The following is a 7530-nucleotide window of genomic DNA, read 5'->3' on the forward strand; positions in this document are numbered from 1 at the left end:
GCGTCAGGATGCCCGCCCCTGCACCGTTTGATGTCATCTCATCGCGTCCTTACATCACTGCATCGCGAGCACCCGCACCAGCGCTGTGGTCCTGCGGACTCCCTGATGGGGGCGGCCCCCGTAGGACTTGGAGGTGTGTCGCTTGTCGCAGTTTCGCCTGCGTTGGGTTGCAGACAGTCTCCCTTGCAGGGACCCTGCGTCCGGTTTTGGGGAGCTAGGCTGGGCGTCACCCTGGCGTGCCTGGAGGTGAAACGCGAAACTCCTGGCCTAGTGAAGGGGCGGCCCTGCTGAGGCTGAGGCCTGGTCTGGCTCTGCGACCTGAGGCCACGGCCCATCTCATTTTATCGCTTCGGCCTGGGAGCGACCCTTTCACCGAACATTCCACTCCGAGCCCCACGAACTCGGCGATGTGTTTAAAACAACCGCTCTTTTCCGTGCGCGTGGTTCCCTCGAGGAAAACACCCAAAACGGCAACACTGTCCACCTTTCGGGGGTTGGGGAGGAGGTGTTAAACTGCTGCTTCCCAACAGCTTAGCTGTGACATTTCGGAGTGTGTGGAGGATTCCCTACATAGCGAGCATTTACTTAGTAAGAATCTCCTACATAGGAGCTGCCTGATTCTGTGCCCCCTTCTTTTAAGTCCTTGCTGGTCTTGATGGCAACAGTGCCCTCAAATGTAGGTGCTTGAAACCATGTCAAATGGTGCGATGACTTGGAGGTATACATATCTTCTAAAAATGAAGGCAGAGTTCTTGTTGGCGATTCACATATGGTCTGCATATTCCCAACGTCTGCTAATGTTCATGACTGTGAGATGGCGTTTGGAATGCCAAAGGACTAATTAGAGTTTGAAGTTAAAACAGTAAACCTTGAGAGAGAAAATAGGAAGGAGAAGTTAGACCAGTAAAGCAAATCTGTAGCTGAAAATCTTCTAATTCAAGCCAGACAAGAATCAATGATAAGCCATCATAGGAGGAATCCTTGTCAAGGTTCAATGAAGTCTTGAGAGAGGAAAAACCAAGTCAGCCACAGAGAACAATGATGAGGTAACCTCAGCCTTCTCATTAGTACTCTGATGGCAGAAGGAAAGCAACACTCTTGTCAGTGCCCACATACGGAAACTGTTAGCCGTTCCAAGCCAGCTAGCACCACTTTGTCAAGAAAGAAAGAAATTAAAGAAAGAAAGAAGCAGTGGCACACCCCTGTGATCCCAGCACTCAGGGAGATAGAGGCAGGAGGATCTCTGTGGTTTTGAGGCCTGCCTGGTCTTCAAAGCAAGTTTTGGACAGCCAAGGCTACACAGAGAAGCCCTGACTCAAAAACCAGAAACCAAAACAAAGCCAAGTGTGTGGTGGTGACATATGCCTTTACTTCCAGTGCTCAGGAGGCAGAGGCAGGCAGATCTCTGAACTTGAGTCCAGCCTGGTCTACACAGTGAGTTCCAGAGTAGCCAGGGCTACACAGAGAAACCATGTCTCCAAAAACCAAAGTAAGCACCACCATGTGGATACTGGGAATTGAACTCAGAACCTCTAGGAAGAGCAGTCATTGCTCTTAACCTCTGAGTCATCTCTCCAGCCATGACAACCCTCTTGCATGGTGGCTCTCAACCATCTATAATGCAATCTGGAGCCCTCTTCTGTGGTGTGAAGGCATACATGCAGACAATATTATATATATAAAGCTGTGCATAGTGGCATTTGAGATGCATTTGTGCAGCTGGAAGGCAAATCTGTGAATTCCTAGAACCCATCTCAAAAATAAAGCACACAAAACTATGCACATCAGAAGAACCACAAGATAAAACCTTAAAGAAAAATGAGAGACACATCAAAACAAGAATTTAGAGCCCAAATTTGGTGGTGCTCTGTGTCTGTAATTATGACACTTGGGAGGCAGAGGAGGACTGGGAATTAAATCTCTGTTGAGAAATGAATACATACACACGCAGAGCAGGGAGCTGTGTCAGAGGTCATATATCAAGTGTGGTTAGGGGAGTCTGTATCTAAAGACACTCTCCAGATGAAGTCAGGCAGAGAGCAAGGGACCCCATCAAGGATATGGGATTCTGCATTTAGCACCTAGATTGTAATGGCTATCCGGTCCAGGCAAGAACAGCAACCTCAGCCAGCAGGGTACCTCCAACAAGAGAGAGACAGACAGACAGACAGAGCGGTCCAGTGCTGGCAAACATTTGACCAAACAGTTTTCAAACAACAGGAAGCTATATCTTTAAGTGCACAGATATTCATCATAGGCCATATGTAAGACCTAGAAAAAAGAGAAAAGAAAGAGCTTATAAGAAACTGGGGGTGGGTGGAGAGATGGCTCAGAGATTAAGAGCACTGGCTGCTCTTCCAGAGGTCCTGAGTTCAATTCTCAGCAACCACATGGCGACTCACAACCATCTGCAATGGCATCTGATGCCCCCTACTGTCAGTCAGGCATACATGCAAATAGAGTACACATATGTATAAATAAATCCTTTTTTTAAAAAAGGGCTGGAGAGATGTCTCAGTGGTTAAGAGCACTGACTGTTCTTCTAGAGGACCTGGGTTCAATTCCCAGCACCCACATGACAGCTCATAACTGACTGTAATCCCAGTTTCAGGGGCTTTGGCACCCTCACACATACATGTAGATAAAGCGCCAATGTTCATAAACAAAAGTAAATCATCATGGGCTTGAGAGATGGCTCAGAGGTTAAGAGCACTGACTGTTCTTCCAAGGGTCCTGAGTTCAATTCCAGCAACCACATGGTGGCTTACAACCATCTATAATGAAATCCGGTGCCCTCTTCTGGCATACAGGCAGAAAACTGTATAAATAATAAATCTTAATAAAACAAAAAAACAAAACAAAACAAAAATAAAAACCCGGGACAAAGTATATATCAAGAAGCTTAGGTAAACTAGAAAAGTTCCTAAAAAGATACAAGTTGCCAAAATCAACTCAAGAAATGGAAACTATAAACATCTATTTTTTAAAAACTAATTTTGAAGATGATGGAGGGAGGATAGGATTGGAAGGGACTGAGGGATCGGGATACAGCTGGGATACAGAGTTAATAAAATGTAACTAATAATAAAAAAAAAGAAAAAAAACCCTAATTTTAAATCTTTTGCAAATCCAACAATCCCAGCACTCTGGAGGCTAAGGCAGACAAATCTCAAGTTCAAGTTCAGACTTAGTGGTTGAGACAAGAGAATCATTTTGAACTTGAGGCTAGTCTAAACTACCCAGCATAGCGAAACCCCACCTCAAAAACAACCATCAACAAAAGACCCTCATCCTATATATCTCCCTTTTCATAAGGTCACACCAGCATTCCTACTTGGATCTATAAACTTTGGAGTTATTCTTGGGTCCTCTTTTCCACATTCCATACTAGAGAGAAACCCTTCAAATACAAAGAATACAAACAAGCCTTTAGTCTAAACTTGATCCTTACCCAACATCAGAGGAAAAGCCCTAGAAATGGACAGTCTTCTAACAGTCATTCAGACCTTACTAAGCACCAAAAAAAAAAAAAAAAAAAAAAAAAAAAAAAAAAATCCATATGTGATAAAACTCTACATTTAAAAAGCATGTGGCAAAGCCTTTATGAAGTTCAGTTACTAGAGACCAAATAATCCATTCCAGAAAGTCTACAGGTATGACAGTTTGAATGAGAAATGTGTCCCACAGACTCAAGTATTTTAACAATTGTTCTCTAGTTGGTGGTGCTGTTTGGGTGACATTGTGGAAGCTTCAGGAGGTAGACTGGGGATGGAGCTTGAGAGTTTGTATAGCCTCACCCTACTCCACGGTGTTCTGCGCTTACTGTGTGTGGGTGGGGATCTGTTCTACTACCAGTTACTGCTCTGGCCGCCTGCCACCAGGTCTCCGCTACCATATGGACTGTCCTTCTGGAGCTATGAGCAAAATGACCTCTTTCCTCCAGAGTTGTTTTACCTTTCTTCCTTTCTTTGTTTTTCTTTTGACAGGGTTTCTCTGTGTAGCTCTGGCTGTCCTAGAATTCCCTCTATAGATCAAGCTGGCCTTAAATTCACAGAGATCCATGTGCCTCTGCCTCTGATTGCTAGGATTAAAGGTGTGCACCAGCACCCAGCCATGGTGTTCTAGCTAAGCAACATAAGTAACTAATACATGAACCATGGTCTCTAACAGTTGTTTATACTTGATTCAGCATCAGAGAATTCATCCTGAGGAAAACCCTATCACTGTAAAGAACATGGCAAGGTCTTTAAATCTCAATCCTTATTCAGGATAACTGAATTCTTATTTGTAATTCATATACATGTAATTACTCTGGATGGGTAAGATGTTTGTTCTGGGAAACATTTACAAATGTAAAAAGAGTGGTAAAACCTCTGCTCAGACCTCAATATCCCTCCTCTCTCTCTGGTTCTGCTTACTATTGTATGTATTTGTGAAGGCCAGGGATCAATGAGAGTCTTATTCAATTGTTTCTCCACCATATTTTTTGAAACGGGCTACCTTGCTGATCCTGGTGCTCTACCTGTCCTTACTCAGCTCTATGACATATGCATGGCTTTTCATGTAGGACTTTGTGTTACGGAGTTCCTGACCCCTGGAAAACACCATAGACTCAATTCAATTATAATAAAAATATATATTGATTACTTCTAGCAAGACAACAGTCTCCGACCCAAAGTTTGACACTACCATGAGAAGGTGAGTGAGGGAAGAATTTCTTTTCTTTTCTTTCTTTTTAAAATCTATTATGGGTGTTTTGCAGGCATATATTTATACCATTTGTGTGCAGTGCCCATAAGGACCAGAAGAGGGCACTGTTTCCCCTGGGACTGGAGTTGCAAATAGTTTGCTTCCTGATGTGGGTACTGGGACTGGACCGTGTAAGAGCAGTCAGTTCTTTTAATCACAGAGCCTTCTCTTCAACCCCTGAGGGAAGGATTTTTAAAGACACATATATGTAATATACATAAAGGATCTATCTTTTTGTTGTGTTTATTGAAACAGAGTATTGTTGCATGGGTCTCTTGGTTTTTGTCTCCTTGAAGGAAAATTTTCAGCTGAAACTGGGTGTGGTGGTGCTGTTTTTAACAAAATCTCAATTGTTCAGTTTTTCGAGATGCTAGGGTGAAGCCTACCAGCTCAGAGAAGTAGAGAAAGCACCCAGCTGACCTTCCTGCTCATCAGACATGCCAGAAGGAATCCCCCTCTGTTGCCTTCTCAAAATAACCTCCTTCAAACGGAATGTCCCACCTTCTATTTCCTGTGTCTGTCTATCCTCATGACTGTCTCTTACTCTGAATTTTTTCTTACTAATCCTATGTTCACTTCCTGTCAACTGGTTTCTTGCTAAGCCTTGACTTTACTTAATCCTGTTTACAATATTCAAGCAGAAAGCGCTTCGATTAAAGGTGTGTGCTAAGGCTGAGCCACACTGTAACTAAAAACAGGTTTTCCAGTAAATAACACAATCTCGGGGTTCACAGTGAGATCAACTATCCTGAAACATGGTGATGCACACCTAAAGTTTCCAGCACTTTGTAGATCAGGCTCTGATCTACATAATGAGTTTCAGACCTGTCTTAAAAAAAAAAGAAGAAGAAGAAGAAAATTTTGTTGAAAGATACAGGCAAATTTAAGCATAAGTTTATTTAACAAATCAAAACCAAAGCAAGAAATCCTAAGAGAAATTAGAATGGGCTCCCACAAAGTGGAGGAGGAGAGCAACAGAGTGAGTCCTGTGTTGGGGTTGATCTGGGGCTACTATGTAATCAAATGGTAATTGCTTGCTCCCCAAGATCCTCACAAGCAAATTCTTAAGTATCCAAAATGAAGTGGTGAAAACCTTGCTTTCCACATTATCCCTAATTGGCTAAATAAAGTTGCCTACAAGCCTAGACTGGGTAGAAAGAAGTAGGCAGAGCCAAGGTTTGAGGCTTTGGGGGTAGCAGAGAGAGACCAAGAGAAGAGAAGGAAGAAGAAAGGAACAGGTCACCATGGGTTAATGTGAACTAGAAGCATGTGGCCAGGAGGAGCTTGCTCTGAGGATTGGCCTAATGGAGAGAAGCAGCCCAAAAGGAAAATATGTGCAACTATATAAGGGGCGTTTACCTGGGAAATAAACAAGCTAGCTTAGAGGGTTAATATCTGCCAGACACAGTGCATTAGGGCTTGTCAAAACTCTAACAGGTTTCTGTGTCTATTTCTGTAACAGTGGGTTAAGGAATAACAGCCACCTTAATAATTATATGAATCAATATTAAATAATAATTATTCAATAGTCCTGCTTGGTGGATTTTTAAATATGTGAATATTTATGAAGTAGGTAGCAGTAGCACATTTGTGGCACAAGGTGACCCTTTTCTCTTGCAAGTTATAGTGTGTCAGGTGATTCCCCACCTCTTGCAAGCCTCACAGCCTTCAGGGGTTGGGGGTGAGGAGATGAAGAATGAAATTTGAGATAGTGCCATCTTCCCAGATACTGGGTCAAAGTCTTTCAAAGACTGGCCTCGTGGTTTACTTTTGTTACATATTTAAACATAGTAGAACTTGTGACCTTTACAATAAGAATAAATTCTATCAGCTGCTAAACAGAGCTCAGGGATTGAGCCTAAGAGCAGTGGTTTTCAACCCTGAAGAAGGGTCGGGGCTACACTGGGATCTCAAACACTCAGTTAACAGCTGGCTAATAAAGACTTTGTATTGGCTTAAATCCATGCCTGAGCAGTCTTCTCTGTTGAACACTCCCACAGCAATACACGAAGACAAAACACTTATACACATAAAATAAAACAAAAATCATTTTTAGAAACCTATAAGTAAATAAATTAGCTCAAAACCTAGTGGCTAAAATCAAAAGCAAAGGGCTGGAATATAGGTCAGTGGTAGAACACTTGTTCAGCAAGTACAAATCCCTGAGTTCAATCCACAGCACCACCAAAAAACAAAAAAACAAAACAAAAAAAACCCACAAATAGGCATGATATTGTACAGCTATGAAGGTGGAGGCAAGAGGATCAAAGTCATCCTTGCTATATAGCAAGTTAAAGGATCATTGTGACTAATTTGAAAGCAAAACAAAAAAGTAAGATGGCTATCCTTTACCACTGTACATTTCAACAGACTCGCATGAAACTGGCCCTTGTGCTGCCAGGTTGCTAAGAACCAGCCTTAACCCGCTACCTGAGAATCCTTGCTCTGGAGCTTGCTTCACTGGCTAACCCTGAGTCTTTTAGTGTTTTCTGTGTGTCATATGCTGTGAAGGTGCCTCCAGCATCCTTAAAATTCTATCCATGCTCAGAGGCTCCAGTAGCGAAGGTGGAGAGACCCTAGATTTTCCAGGAGGATCTGCCTTCTAGCCACCAGACCTACAGCTTCAGCCACTCCAGGGCCCCAGAGAGAGTGAGCCTGAATTGATTTTCTGCTCAACTCTGGAGAGAGTACTTACTGCTCCTAAGGAAAAAGAGGCTTGCAATATCTCCCAAAGAGACCAAGAAATTCATATCTTTTGTATAGGGATAACTGACCCACTCA

This window comes from Meriones unguiculatus, chromosome 8 (genome assembly GCF_030254825.1).
Source record: "Meriones unguiculatus strain TT.TT164.6M chromosome 8, Bangor_MerUng_6.1, whole genome shotgun sequence".
In the NCBI taxonomy this organism is placed as follows: Eukaryota; Metazoa; Chordata; class Mammalia; order Rodentia; family Muridae; genus Meriones; species Meriones unguiculatus.